General features: G+C 41.7%; 1 protein-coding gene across 1 annotated transcript in view; it reads right to left on the bottom strand.

The window, feature by feature from the left end:
* The window catches only part of GPD1 (glycerol-3-phosphate dehydrogenase 1), a 52,052-nt gene that overhangs the window by 8,956 nt on the left and 26,546 nt on the right, over window positions 1-16,550 (bottom strand). The gene's annotated exons all lie outside the window — the stretch shown is intronic.

The following is a 16,550-nucleotide window of genomic DNA, read 5'->3' as shown; positions in this document are numbered from 1 at the left end:
AGCTTGTCTTAGAATGAAAAATTGGGCCCCCACCTTCTTTGTATCTTCTGCTAATGGTAGTCATTCTATATCCTGTAAATTCTAGTGCCATTTTGTAACAATGAGACTGCCCAACCATCAGCAAGCTCTTGCACTAAACTACTAGTTCAAAGCTACTCAATTTAACTGCATAAAAATATAAGTGTTTAGGAGTCCTTTTACAAAGGCACACTGAAAAATGGCTTGCGGTAGTGTAGGCATGGGTTTTGGGTGCGCGCCAATCCATTTTTCAGCGTGTCTGTAAAAAAGGCTTGTTTAAAAATTTTCGGCCGAAAATGGACGTGCGGCATTGACCTACACGTGTCAAATGCCACTTGGCACGCGGCTGAAAATAAAAAATATTTTTCAGACATGCGTATTGGATGCGTACCAAAAATGAAATTACTGCAAGAGCCATGCGGTAGCTGGGTGGTAACTCCATTTTGGTGCGCGCTACACGCGCGTAGACACTTACGTGAATTAGTAAAAGGACCCCTTAATTTATGAGTGAAAAATGCTTCACCCGAGTTCTGCTAATGACAGAAAGGGTCCAGTGCAGCAACTGATGAAATGAAAAGGAAAACTGCAGGATACACTTCTTCATCCATTTTCACTGTGCAGTAACATCAAAAATAATGTTCGACCAATAGCCAGCACAGAGGGGTGGGAGTCACAGTGTTACACAGAACATTCTACCTGATGAACTTCTCAAAGTGAAAGAAGTGGGACACGTGGAAGGTAATTTTAGAACAGGATGGATAAGAATGAAGTCCAAAAAAATCACCTATTTTAAGCTTTTTAAATAAATGCAACATAGATGCCTACGTACCTTTATGAAATGAGCTTCTAGAACCAGTCTCTGTAATGTGTAAATGCTGATGCACACATTTACACTTTGGAGCAGGTGTCAGGGGCTTAGCTACTATTGAGAAAGCCCGGTTAAAAGCCCGGGGCTGCTCAATGGTAGGGGCCACACGCTGATGGACTACAGGAAATGTTCCTGTTCTCTAAATCAGCAGCAGAGTGGCAGGAGTTTGTTTCTTCATTTCCGCCACTCTGCATGTCCTCTACCGGCACTGTATGGCTGTTGAAATCAGACAGCAAGTACTTTCTGTATCATACAGGTGCCAGAGGTGGATAGAACGGATGGGAACAAGAAAGAAACTCCCTGCCTCTCTGCAGCAGATTTCAAGGGCTGGAGAGGTGGAAAGGGGGTTAGTGCTGATGCTGACCCAAGGCTGTTCTCCAAATCAGCTGCAGGTGGAGGCCAATGTTATCAGATGGTGAGGGATGGCAGAAAGGGCAGATGCTACGGGATGAGGATAGAAGAAGGGTTCTAATCAGTCCCAACCCCTGGCACACAGAAGCAGGAGAAGACAGTAGCAGCCACTGAGACAGGAAGGTAAGGGGATGGGTGGGAACCTGCCCCTGGTCAGGCTGGGTCTCTCGGTGAGCCTGGTTCTAATTCTGGGCCTGGGAGAAGGGGACTGGGGCTTGCAGATGAGTCTGATGCTAAGGTTGGGGCGGGGGGGGGGGGCTGCTGCAGAGACTTCAGATGGGCAATGAGAAAAGACAAAGTGTGAAAAGCGACTCAGATTGCAGTTCAGGAGAAAAGGAAGAGGAGTGAACTAGAGGGAAATGGTGAGAAGAGATCAGAATGGAAGAGGGGATGAGAAGGAGAAAGTGTGGAGGGGGTGAGAAAAGAGGAGGGATGAAGAGATAGTGTAAAGGATCTGGAGGGGTTGGAAAAAAGTTGAGAGGCAGTAAAAAGGTACAGATCTGTAAAGGGGTGAGAGAAGGGAAGGAGGAAACTGGGTAGCAGGTATGAAAAAGAAGAAAGGGACTGGATGAAGGAGAGGTTGAGGGACAGGTAAGGAGCTGGGGTTGGTGAGGGAATGAGACTTGGAGAAAGATAAATTAAAGCTAGAGAGGGGTGATTGTGGCCTGTAGATGGGTGAGAAATGAAAAGAGGGAAACCGAAGACTGAAGGATGAGAACGAGGGGTAAAATACAGCTATTAAGTGGAGATACAGAGAAGACAAAAATAGAGAAAAATGATGAAAAGTAACAATCAAATGTATGAGACAGATATACAGACGAAAGGAAGACTGAAGAAGGAAGAAAATGTTTAAATAAGACACTAGAAAAGAATCTAGATGAAGACAATATAAGGAAAGTCAAAAGGACAGGCAGGGGCAAAGTAGATTAGTAAAATACTATGCTCAGACAACAATGGTAAAACACATTTTATTTTCAGTTCAGTGGCTGGACTATGTCATCTTGAAATGTGAAACCCTGATAACTTTGGGGCCCTTTTTACTAAGCAGTGCTAAAAAGTGGCCTGCACTAGGCCCAACACAGGTCTTTCTGCACATCCAGTTTGAAGAGGTTCAAACTGCAATTGGCCTCATCACACAAGGAACTGTATGTTATTACTCTGAGTCTATGGAATTCCCCCATAGCTGCCAGCTCTGTGGGTGGTTGAGCACCCCCAATATTCCCACTCATGGCAGGCTCAATGCGGCAGGCAATGGAGGGTTAAGTGACTTGCCCAGAGTCACAAGGAGCTGCCTGTGCCGGGAATCGAACTCAGTTCCTGAGGACCAAAGTCCACCACCCTAACCACTAGGCCACTCCATATATATATGGAGCATTAACTTTATTTATATATATATTTATTTATATATATATATATATATATATATATATATATATTTGTACATTTGTACCCCGCGCTTTCCTACTCATGGCAGGCTCAATGCGGCAGGCAATGGAGGGTTAAGTGACTTGCCCAGAGTCACAAGGAGCTGCCTGTGCCGGGAATCGAACTCAGTTCCTGAGGACCAAAGTCCACCACCCTAACCACTAGGCCACTCCATATATATATGGAGCATTAACTTTATTTATTTATTTATTTATTTATATTTATATATATATATATATATATATATATATATATATATATATATATATATATATATATATATATATATAAAGTTAATGCTCCATATATATATGCCGGCACAGGCAGCTCCTTGTGACTCTGGGCAAGTCACTTAACCCTCCATTGCCTGCCGCATTGAGCCTGCCATGAGTGGGAAAGCGCGGGGTACAAATGTAACAAAACAACAAAAAATATATATATATATGAAGGAGAGGTTGAGGGACATATTTTTATTTTATTTGTAGCATTTGTGTATGTATATATATATTTATTTAGAAACTCATCAAGATAACAATACAATACAAGAAAAACCCATGCACTCCAAGCTGAAGTGTAACAATTCAAAAACATCATCATATAAGAACATAAGTGTTGCCTTACTAATCCAGTATCCTGTTTCCAACAATGGCCAATCCAGGTCACAAGTACCTAGCAAGATCCCAAACAGTAAAACAGATTTTATGCTGCTTATCCTAGAAATAAGCACTGGATTTTCCCAAGCCCATCTTAATAATGGCTTATGAACTTTCTTTTAGGAAATTATCCAACCCTTTTTTAACTCCTGCTAAGCTAAATGCTTTTACCACATTCTCTGGCAACAAGTTCTAGAGTTTAATTACATTTTGAGTGAAGAAATATTTTCTCTGGTTTGTTTTAAATTTACTACTTAGTAGCTTCATTGCGTGCCCTCTAGTCCTAGTATTTTTGGAAAAAGTAAACAAGCAATTCACGTCTACCTGTTCCATTCCACTCAGTATTTTATAGACTTCTATCATATCTCCCCTCAGCAGTCTCTTCTCCAAGCTGAAGAGCCCCAGCTGCTTTAGCCTTTCCTCATAGGGAAGTCATCCCATTCCCTTTATCATTTTCATTGCCCTACTCTGTACCTTTTCTAATTCTGCTATATTTATTTATTTACAAGACTTTTATACTGCAATATATACCATCCTATGCAGTGTACAAATTAACCCCCCCCCCCCCCCCGGTTTAACCCTTTAGTGTCCAATGTTCCCATCAATCTGTTCCCAAATGGCTTATTACTGGAACATTGGGCACTAAAGGATTAATAAGCCATGATAGCAGATGCCATGCGCTAAATCAAACACAGCCCATTCATTTTTAATGGGCTGCGTCGGCATTGCCGTACAGCTTAGTAAACAGGGGGCAATATACAAACTGTCATAAAAACACAAAACAGTCATCATAGACAAAACATTACCTCCTTGTTAATTCTTCCAATTTAAAATTAGCTTGATACTGTTACTCATCCCAGTCCTGGTTTCAACTGGAATTAAAAGCACACTGAAAAAGATATGCTTTTAACATTTTTTTAAAACTGAATCAGTGATCTGACCATTTGCAAGGAGGCTGGCAATTTGTTCCAGAACGTAGGTACCATGATATAAAAAAATGGCATTTCTATGTTGTTCAAGACGTACTACTCAAAATGATGGAATATCAAAAAGTTGGAATCAGCAGATCTAAGAGATCTCACTGGCTGATACAAATGAAGGCCTGCTGAAATAACAGGTGACAGACATGGGTGTAGTTTGGGAGGTGAAGGGGGCATTCCCCCCCCCCCCCAAACGCAGGGCCGGCGAAATACTGCAGGCAGCTCTCCATCCCTCCTTCCCGCCCTCAGCTCCTCGACAGCCCTCCTCTCTGTTCCTTCCTGCCACCCGCTTTTAAACCTTTTATTTTCAGTTGCAGCACCGGCAGTGAAGAAAACAGCACAGCGGGCTCACCTCCAGCCTTTCCCTTCCCTCACACAGTGTCCCATCTTCCTCTGATGATGTATTTCCTGTTTCTGTGAGGGCGGGACACTGTGTGAGGGAAGGGAAAGGCTGGAGGTGAGCCCGCTGTGCTGTTTTCTTCACTGCCATCGCTGCAACTGAAAATAAAAGGTTTAAACGCGGAGGGGCGGGCAGGTGGGGCTGGGTTGGAACTGAAGAAGACTGAAAAGGGGGCGCTGGGGAAGTGGATAGGGGGGAGTGCAGAGGAGAATCGCTGGACATGGAGGGGAGGGCAGGGGAGAGAGGTGAAATCACTTGACATGGAGGGGAGGTCAGGGGCAGAGGAGAATCGCTGAACATGGATGGATGAAGGGGCAGGGAAGCGAGGGCATTTGCTGGATATGGATGGAGGAGAGGGAAGGGGAGAATGGAGAGTTGCTGGACATGGATGGATGGTTGTATGGATGGATGGAGAGGAGGTAACTAGAACTTGGGGACTGAAAGGGGGGAGCTGGGGAAGTCACTGGACATGGATGAGAGGGGAGGGTGGGGTTCAAAGGAGAATCGTTGGACATGGCTGGGAGGGGAGGGGAGGGAGAGAGAAGACAAGCCGCTGGACATGTATGGAAGGGGAGGGCAGGGGGAGAAGAGAAATAGTTGGATATGGATGGAAGGAGAGGGTAGGGGAGAGAGGAGAATTACTGGACATGGATAGAAGGGGAGAGCATGGGAGAGAGGAGAATTGCTGGACGAATAGAGGAAATTTGCTGGATATGGATGGATGGAGGGGGCAGGGGAGAGAGGAAATTTGCTGGATATGGATGGATGGGGGGGGGGGGCAGGGGAGAGAGGAAGTTTGCTGGATATGGATGGATGGAGGAGGAAGGAGAGAGGAAATTTGCTGGATATGGATGATGGAGGAGAGGGCAGGGGGAATGGAGAGTGGCTGGACATGGATGGAGGGGATGGCAGGGGGAGAGAAGAGAAATCACTGGACATGGAGGGCAGGGGAGAGAGAATTGCTGGACATGGATGGATAGATGGAGGGGGCAGGGGAAAGAGTAAAATTGCTGGATATGGATGGAGGAGAGGGCAGGGGAGAATGGAGAGTAGCTGGACATGGATGGATGGAGGGGAGGGAAGTCAGGAAGGAGATGCACATGGATGGAAGGGAGGGAAGTGAAATCTGGACATGGATGGAGTGGAGGGCAGGGAAGAGAGGAGAAATGTTGGACAAGGATGGAGGGAAGGAAAGACAAAGGAAGGAGATGTATACAGATGGAGGGGAAGGGAGAGAGGAGACATGCTGGACATGGATAGATGGGAGGGAAGACAGAGGAAGTAGATGCACATGGATGGAGGGGAGGGGAGTAAGGAGAAATGCTGGATATGGATGGTGGGGAAATTGCCGAATTTAAGGGCTGGATCGGAACACTTTGAGGGCAGATGCTGAAACTGGAGGAAGAATTGGGACAGGGCTACAGATGGTAGACAGGATGCATAAGGACACAGGAGGATGGTGGACATGGTGAGTGAAAAAATATCAAATGGAAAGAAGACACTGCATAAAACAGAAGACACTGGGACCAAAGCGAATAGAAAAACTAAATGATCAGACAACAAAGGTAGAAAAAGTATTTTATTCAGAATTTATTAATTAGAATACGTCAGCTTTTGGAAATGTGCATCTGTGATATTTTGCATGTAAGTTTCAATTTTTCTAGTATTGTTGCATGCTGAGTCTGACTTCCAGTTCAGTATTTTGCCTTCATATTTTTTTTATTTCTAGTTCCTTGTGTCATATCTGTTGTGTCATGTGTTTTTCATGTGTGATCAAGGTGCAGTATTCTGCTAGCGTGTAGTATTTGCAGCCCTTTTTTTTTTTTCACTAGGTTGTGTACTGGTGTTTTAGAGCCCAGTGTAATTGCAGTGCTGCCTTTCCACGCATAAGGTTGTAGCTCGTCCTTGTCCTTGGAATTAGTGCTGTTATGGTTTGGTAAGGTTATGAGTGTGCTTTTGCACAAGTTTGTGTATAGTGTTTTGCAGTGGAGAGATTGTGTGTTGGCCTTACTAAGGTGGCACCAAAACATTAGAAAGGGTGTAGAACCTAAATCATGCCACACTACCTCGAAGGATCTTGTTGAATAAAAGCATAAAAATGTTGAATAAAAGCATAAAAAATTGGAGTGGAATGCTTCAAAAAAACATGCAGAGCTAGCTGTTTCAACACTAAAATCTCCTGGGACATGATGGGGCCCACATTAGCCAGAGGCACGGCTCCAGAAAGTCTGGAAAGAAGGGGGAGCAGTAAGTGAAAGCAGATGTTCTGCACATGATTAACAGTTTGTGGTATTCAGAGACTTGCACAGGAATGTTGTATGAGAGAATTGGTCAGATGCCAAAGAAGAACGATATAAAATCAGATTGGAACAAAGAGGTAGCAAGCATTTTTGAATTTTTCTTTGTCTGTCTCTGCTTTCTTTGTCTGTATATAGCATCCTGATTTCTTTGCTTTACATTGCTTTGTTTTGATCATTCATTCTGGCTTGTATATTGTTTATCAAGAAATGCTTCCTGCAATAGCCCATTGAGCTATGCAGAAAAATTGTAAATACACTGTTTATATTAAATATTGTCTAGCCTTCTCTACAAAAGTGGCGGCATCCTTTTCTTCAAAGTGGCGAGCCAGCCAGGAGTAGGAGTAGGAGTAGGCCGCACACGGAAAAGAGAAGGCGAGATTAAGTTGTTGTTAATGAAGTTTTTTACAGGATTTTGAGAGAGAGCAAGCGTTGTTTACGCCTGATTACTATGTACCACGGATTTGGGAGTGATCAAACTATTGAAGTGGACATACAGGTGACGACTCCTGGGCTTGCTAAAAAGAGAAATAAGAAGACGCGTGAGTAAGCTTACATTGTGGACGTATTAGTGGTATTTGTTTAGCTTTGTAGTTTTCTTTTTTGTATATTTTCTTTGTTTAAGTGCATTAGTATATTTTTGTAGATTGTGGCTTTATAGGATAAATTGTAATAGTCAGAATAAAATGAAAGGGAAAGGGGCAGATAAGAAAGAAAAGCCTCCTGTATATGCTTTGTATTTAGATTTAGATAGTTAAAAAAAATGCTCCCCTTTGCAGCATGTCATAGAATTATTCCCATTAGAAAAAAAACAGATTGAAAAGATACATAAGAAATGGATCAAATATGATGGAAAAGATTCTGTTTTGAGCTGGTCTCAGGATGGATCGTTTGATCGTCCAAAATTATTATCTCTCCTGGAATACTTACAACAAAATAAAAAGAAGAAGAAAAGCTTAGAATGCAGATGTAGAAAAAAAAAAGCAGCCTTTGGTTCAGCCTGAAGGTTGAGGAATGTCATCTGTTTTTGATTTCTCGGTGTCTGGCTGTTGCTAAGCTAACGGTTAGAAAGGTCTGAAAGAACTGAAATTTTTTGTTCCTTTTAAAAGATTGTTTTAGATTAGATTTAAATAAGTTTGATTTTGTCTTATAAGGTGATCTCTGTTTATTTTAAAATATGTGTTATTCTGTTTCTAGTTCTCTATGTGGAATGTCTTTGCAATTTAACTTTGTTTGACTCTTTTTTAAGTGAGATTCCTGCAGTGTTAGATCATCTGGCTTGAATTAGTCACAGTCCTTAGTTCTGTGTGTAGGGCTAATAGGGGAAAGAGGTGATTTAAAATCTTTAATAACATCTGAACAATATGATTTGTCAGCAATATGGTTACTATGCTTCAGAATGTTATCAGAATGCAGGAATGCCCCAAGTACAAATGCAGACGCAGCAAGGATTAAAGCCACAAGTAGTAGGGATGCCTGTGAGTGCCCCGCAGACTGCAATACAGCAGCCGGCGATGCAATCACAGGGACCAGGGGCTGCAGTACAGAGACAAGGCACTGTAAATGCTTTTCCAACTTGGCAGAATATTCCAGACCAATGCTATTGACTGGAAGCAAACCCGTGTCAGGAAGAGGGAATGATTTTCAGGTTAGACACAAGGGAACCCTTTATTACATTGACAATTGGCAAATATGGAACTCCTGTGAGATTTTTGATAGATACAGGGGCGAGTACCTCTGTGTTGTGTGCAAAACCACAGGGAGTTAAACTTTCAAATCAGTATAGAACAACAGTGGGATTTACGGGGATAGAACAAAGAAAAAGGCTAACAGAACCAACTCTGGTGCGCTTGGAATGCCAACCGCACGGTTCAAGGGAGGCTGTGGTACCCTTCTTAGTGGCACCTGATTGCCCAGTAAATTTGTGGGTAAAAGACATGGGAAATAGTTGGGCAGCTATGATTAATCAAAACAATGAAGTAAATGCACCAGTAGCTTTTTTGTCAGGCTCTTTTAATCATGTGGAAAAAGGAATGAAAGAAATACCAAAGTTACTGACAGCTATAGTGGCTGCAGTAGGTAAATGGAGAGCACAAATGCCTTTTGTTCCTATTGTAATACATACTAACCACACGATTAAAACGCTGTTGAGCCCTAGCCAGACGGCATTGACAGCCACTAGATTTGGAAAATATCAAGCAGTACTTTTAGGACAAGATATAAGAATAATACCATTAACTAAAGAACAGAGAAATAAGATAGATCTGCTTTTTCCTGTCGATCTAGAGGGTGAGATTGATACTATAGAAATCCCTACATTTCACTGTCTTACTTTTGAACCCTTATCTGATGGGTTAATATGGTTTACAGATGGAGCTTGTGAAAGGACTGTTGCAGGCTTTGCCTGCGTGCAGGTAGATGAGAATCTAAGAAAGATAATGCAAGTACAATATAAAACCCCTCCTGATCAGACTGTACAGCATGCTGAACTTTTAGCCATTATTACGGCCTTACAACACACTGATATGACTCAAAATGTCACTATATATACTGATAGTGGTTACGTTGCAAGTTCACTACAGTATCATATATTAAAATGGCAGCGTAGGGGGATGATAACCAGTGCAGGTAAAAATTTACAACATTACACATATTGGAAATTGCTGTTTGAAATTTTGGCAAGAAGGGAACGTGAAGGTAGAAAAACTGCAGTTGTGTGGACCCCGGCCCACACTGAAAGGCCAACCTTTGAGGCACTAGGTAATGCAATGGCTGATGCAGCAGCAACGGAGGTGGTTAAGCAAAGTGAAAAGATTTTGTATAATACTAGACAGACACAGGAAGGGCCACTTACGAATGTAGATAAGATTGAAATGTGGCAGCCAGAGGGACAGGAAAGTGAAAAATGGTTGAAGAGAGGATGTATGAAATTGGGAAGTGAATGGTTTAATGCAGAAGAAGGATTACCTTGTATGCCAATGAGCCAGGCGATTAAGGTATTGGCTGAGTGGCATGCAACCATGCATTGGAAGGTAAAAGGGAGACAGCACATGAAGTGGTACAATGCCTGGTAACTCATATTATGCCAAGACATGGGTGTCCGTCTAGAATAATTTCTGATAACGGGACACATTTTAATAACAGTGTTTTGAAAGAAATGGCAACGATTATGGGTTTAACACACAGAAAAGTATCAGTGTATCGCCCCACCTCCAATGGTTTGGTGGAACGCTACAATGGTATTTTAAAAACTAAATTGAGAGTATTACTGAAGGCTTTAAACAAGGAAACAGCAGGTAAACCATATACCTGGCTTGATTTGTTACCATTAGCTTTGATGGTTATAAGGGCCCAACCTAATGGGCGTACTAAATTGACCCCATTCCAAATTCAGACAGGACGTCATTTCTTCCCGATGCAGACAGCAAGTACTGATAGCATAGCTCAGTACTGGCAAAAGCTACAACCTATGTTGAACCTGACAAGTGATATGATCCGAACAAATGTAGCATCACAGGCAGGGACTACTAATGATGTTTGTGCTTTTAAAGTAGGTGATCTAGTACTGCGAAAGAACTTTACACATAAAACATGGAAGGATCCTGTGTATGTAGGGCCTTTTGCTATCACGGCCCTTACTCAGACCGCTGCCTGTCTGGAAGGTCATACTTCTTGGATACACTTATCAGATATTCGACGAACTAATAATATTGGAATGGACAAAGAATAAACAAACATGTCCCGAAACATGATGGTATTGGGATGTTGTTGTTTGTTAATGGACAATGAACACATATGATAATAGACTTGTTGCAGCGGCCAAGATGTTGAATCTGACTGATTGTATCATATGTGCCCACATCCTTGTCCTTGCCAGCTATGATATATGGGACTACAATGATAAAATTGAGTGGGCACCATGACTGTGATCCCAATAATACCTGTGTAAGGGATGATGAAAACCTTCATTGGACAAATGCATGTTGGTGTCTGATTAATAGTATGACAACTGAACACATTCCCCCGATAAAGTGCACTTACACGCAGAATGTTTTAACAACTGATTCAATGAATGTTATGCTTTTAATTTGTGTAATTTTTAATGCCACATCAGCTAATGAAAAGTAAGAATGAATGACAGTGCACTTCCCTTTAATGAAGCTCACTGTCCTATAAATTATATACCTCAAGAGATATAAATTTTGTACCCTAGTACAATTGAATCTGTTTAATGCAACATGTATTAGCATGTTTGCAAAGATGTGCCAGGATGTTTTTAAAATAACAATGATAACTGAAATTCAGAATAAATAGAACTTTAATATGTCAGCCAAAATTATTGAAAAAGCGTGCAGAAACTGAATGCCACAAACAAGGGGGGAGGAGATTTAGAAAGGAGGTAAGAAAACAGACTGGAGCTGAAACAGATGTGTTGAGGCCTGGAATATCAGTCCTCAAAGGGAGGATGTTGAATAAAAGCATAAAAATGTTGAATAAAAGCATAAAAAATTGGAGTGGAATGCTTCAAAAAAACATGCAGAGCTAGCTGTTTCAACACTAAAATCTCCTGGGACATGATGGGGCCCACATTAGCCAGAGGCACGGCTCCAGAAAGTCTGGAAAGAAGGGGGAGCAGTAAGTGAAAGCAGATGTTCTGCACATGATTAACAGTTTGTGGTATTCAGAGACTTGCACAGGAATGTTGTATGAGAGAATTGGTCAGATGCCAAAGAAGAACGATATAAAATCAGATTGGAACAAAGAGGTAGCAAGCATTTTTGAATTTTTCTTTGTCTGTCTCTGCTTTCTTTGTCTGTATATAGCATCCTGATTTCTTTGCTTTACATTGCTTTGTTTTGATCATTCATTCTGGCTTGTATATTGTTTATCAAGAAATGCTTCCTGCAATAGCCCATTGAGCTATGCAGAAAAATTGTAAATACACTGTTTATATTAAATATCGTCTAGCCTTCTCTACAAAAGTGGCGGCATCCTTTTCTTCAATCTACATATAGAGCTTATGCATTTCTAAGGTCTACACTGGCATGGTATGGGAAAGGGGGTGGGGAAATACTACTGGAGAGGAAGAGGGAGTGCTGGGTAAGGAGGAAAGAAGAAAGGCAATGAGAAAGAGCTGGCTTTTTTTTTGGGAATAACCATATTGGTTATTCCCATAAAAGCCAGTTCTTTCTCCCTTCCTTCGTGTGTGTGTGAACACACACACAAATTAATATGCTAATATGCTCTGCCCCATCCTTTGCACCCCCGAAATGAAAGTCAAACTACGCCCATGGTAACAGATTCAGTTACAACCTTAAATACTAATAAACAATTTATATTGGATACTCAGTACAATTTCATCAATGCTGGAGTGATATGGTCAAAACAACTTAAACCAAGCATAATCTGAGCTGTGGCATTCTGTGTCACTTGAAGAACTCTTAGAAACTTTTTTGACATGCCGACTAACAAACTGTTACAATAATCAATAGATGGCAATACTTTGTAACACTAGTCTAAAGTTCTCAGTTGAAAGAAAGTCTCTTAAACATCTAATTAATTTTAACTTCATAAATATTGTACCCACTAATTTCTTGATCTGAATTAATCATGACACCTAGGGTGTGAATTTTCTGTACTATTTTCATCTCCAGCCCATCAAGATCAAAAGATTCAGGAATATCTATGATTGGAGAGCCAGCCATCACCATCTTTTTCGAGATGTGGTGACCAGAATTGCACACAATATTCAAGGTGCAGTTGCACCATGGAGCAACACAAAGGCATTTGGATGCTCAGTCTCCCACTCTCGTAAGGGCCTCTTGCAATTTTTCACAATCCTATTACGATTTAACAACTTTGTGTCATCAGCAAATTTATTTACCTCACTAGTTATTCCCATCTCTAGGACCTGTTGACTATTTCAAATTAATAACACTTGGGAGAGTTTTGATTGTGTAAATGAAGAAGACGTTGTCAGTATTTTGAAGTCTTTGAAACCTACCACAGCTACTAAGGACCAGTGCTCCCCTTTAATATTTCGTTTTTGAATGAATTAGCTCCTGTACTAGTATTTGTTATTGCTTCTGTGTTTCTGGTGGCCGGTTCAAATCCCACTGCTGCTCCTTGTGATCTTGGGCAAGTCACTTAACCCTCCATTGCCTCAGGTACAAACTTAGATTGTGAGCCCTCCTGGAACAAAGAAATATCCAGTGTACCTGAATGTAACTCACTTTGAGCTACTACTGAAAAAGGTGTGAGCAAAATCTAAATAAATACATAAATTACCAGAAACTCCCAAAATGGCTACTGTATATCCTTTGCTAGAGAAAGATAGCAAGTTAAGGCCAAGAAAGCCTAATAATCAACTGCTATCATCACTTCCATTGCTGGCTAAGATTATTGAACAGACTGTTCTGAACCAGATGGACAGTTTCCTAGATCATTCTGCCATCTTGGATCCATTTCAATAGGTTCAGAAAGGCTCTTCTGTCTACTGTTGATGTCATCAGACAGGGTTTTAATTATTGTTTTATTTGATGTTTCGATATCATGGAGAATGTGCTGCTTATTCAACGCTTGCGGCTTCTTGTATTTTCAGGAGTGATTCTATCTTAGTTCCAGTCTTTTTTTTTCTAACTGGTCTTGGACAGTAAAATTAGGAAATCACAGTTTCTAGATTTTTGTTTTTGAAAGCAGGTGTCCCTCAGGATCTGCTTTTTAATTTATATACCTCTGTGTTGAAAATTTTGTGAACTGAATATGCATTATCACATTTATGCCGACAACACTTAGTTCTTTTCCTCTTTGACAGTGATATCCAGATTGCCACCGATAGATTACAGGCTGTTTCAAATCTGTTGCTTCGTGGATGACAACCAGCAGGCTAGCATAGAACACTGCCAAGACTGAAATAAGTGTAGCCAGCCGCATGACCATTTTGGATGTTCCATCTTCTATCTCACTGGCCAAGTTTACAGGCTGGGAATTATTTTCATCCCTAGTATATCTTTGAAACTACAAATTAGAGCTGTAACTCAGGACTCTTTTTATAGGCGGTGCTTGCTTACTAAGTTAAAGTCATTCCCACTTAAGGATGATTCTCACACTGTTCTTCAGATCATTTCTAAAATTCATTATTGTAACTCATTTTTACCTAGGCCTTTCATTAGCCACTATCTTCCTAATTTTGTATAGTATGCCACAAGGTAGGCATTAACTTTAGGTACTCAAAACAGGGGTAAACCAGCAGTTAGACACCTAACTGCACTCAGGATCTATTCTGTAAAATTAACTCCTCCAAATTCCCTCTAAGCTGAGCGGGTGTCCTCAACTGCATTGCTGCCAGTAAGGGCTGATGCTTCAATAACATGTTTTCAATTGCTAGGAACAGGCAGTTTCCTTGGAGTCCTGCCAGTGGTGTCCCGAAGGCGGGGCGGTGGGGGCGGACCACCCCGGGTGCAAACCAATGGGGGTGTTCTTTGCTCTCCGTCATTTGGCCTGCCCAGTGCTTTCCCCCTAATGCTGCACCAGTGCACGCCTTACACCTCCGCGGCTCTTGTCTCCTCCCAGCGGCTCCTCTCTCTCACGTCACAACGCCTTCCTCCCCCTGCGGCACCCTGCACACCAGTGCGTCTTGCAGTTGTGGTCTTCCTGCTGCAGTAGCGTCTCCTCCGGCCCCGGGTGTTTCTGGCTCCTCGCTCCTCTCTCCATCCCAGTTCACGGCCCGACTGCCCTCTTCATTGCAGCCACTAGCTAGCGCCTTCTGCTTCGGAAGCTTACTGTCCTGCAGAACTTGCCTATCCCTCACTATTGAAAATGTGATAGTGAAATGGAGCCCCCTACTGGCAGAACTGTAGGTGGAGGACTCTTGCTCAGCTTAAAGGGAACAATGCTTGTGGGCGGGGCATGGGCAGGTCGCATATTGCTGCTGTAGGCAGAGCATGGGCAGATCACACATTGCTGCCAACTTTTTGCATCTAAATTGACATACAACTAGCTCCAAACAAACGTAAACTATTTTCTAACACACATAAATTAATTTAATACTGTTGGATCCATCAGCGTGGCATATGTCAGCCCTCAAAGGCTTTGAAGCTGCAGGGTGAATACGTATTCTTCATTGATCCAGAAGCACAACATCAACAGTGTGTATCATTACACAGCATACTTATCTTTTTATTCTTCTTCTTATTTAGTAGTTTTTTCTTATAGGAAAAAATTTATAACAGGGGACCCATCACACTGCTGTATCAAGGTCAGTCTCCATCCAGGTTTATTCCCATGGTGAGTAACATCTGCCTTTTACATAATGTACATGTAGCCACCTAAAGCACAGCACCCACATGCCAACTTTGGCTCTATTCTATAACAGAATCTGGACACCCAGATGCCTTTATAAGATACTGTCCTAGTGCCCAGATTTTGGGTACCTAACTTTTAATGCCCTTTATAGAATTGCCCCTAACTCCTATTCACTTGTTTTACCCATGTCTGTTTTATAATTCCCACCTTAAGTAATTCCCTTATTTGTCCTGTTTGTCTTGATTAGATTGTAAGCTCTATCGAGCAGGGACTGTCTCTTACATGTTCAGTGCAGAGCACTGCATATGTCTAGTAGCACTATAGAAATGATAAGTAGTAGTAGTAGTACAACTGGCCATGAATGTGATAGCCGGACTCTTAACTGGGGCTTCACAATTTCAACACATTACACCCTCTATCAATTAGATTGGTTGCTAATACTGTTCAGAATTCAATTTAAGCTTTTACTTTAGATTCATAAGGCTTTGCAACAGAATTCCCCACATTATTTGTTTTCTGTTTTGAAGATTTATTGACCTTCCAGGCCCCCACAATCAGAAGGGGTGCAGCGGTTGTTTATCCCAGCATTTACCAAGGGATGTTTTGCAGAAACCAGATCGCCTACCTTTTCAATTGCTGGGCCTAAAGAGTGAAATCACCTACCAGGTCAGCTGAGAGTGAGAAGAGAGAGAGTGTACTTTAAGAACAGCTGAAAGCATTTCTATTTGCGCAGGCGTTTGTTAATCTGATGTAATTGTGTCTCTGTAATTAGGCAATTTATTTTTATGGCGGTTTTTTTCCATCGGTTGCTGGTTTGGTGCAGTCTGTTTTTATGCTTTTTCATATTTTATCTCGGTTTTGCTTATTTTTGGTTATGTGTGTTTTTTATTGGCACTTCACTTAGTGCTAGTAGGCAGATTATAAATCCAATAAATAAATAGATAAATAAATTTACTCAACAACTAGCCATCTAAGCATACACCAGTATCCAATTTTCAACACTCTACTGTACTTCATAGACAAGCATTTGCAGACAACCATTGTATAGAAGGAACGGATCCCAAACTGTGTTAAACTGAGCAAGATTCTGCTTCACTAGAACACACTGTTTTTCCACTTTGTGGCTACGTCACACCATTTTAAGTCAATTAGAAAATGGGGGGGGGGAGGGGGAGGAAGCCACGCAGACTTGCT

This window comes from Microcaecilia unicolor, chromosome 3, assembly GCF_901765095.1.
Source record: "Microcaecilia unicolor chromosome 3, aMicUni1.1, whole genome shotgun sequence".
NCBI lineage: Eukaryota > Metazoa > Chordata > Amphibia > Gymnophiona > Siphonopidae > Microcaecilia > Microcaecilia unicolor.
This window is presented reverse-complemented; position numbering and strand designations above follow the sequence as displayed.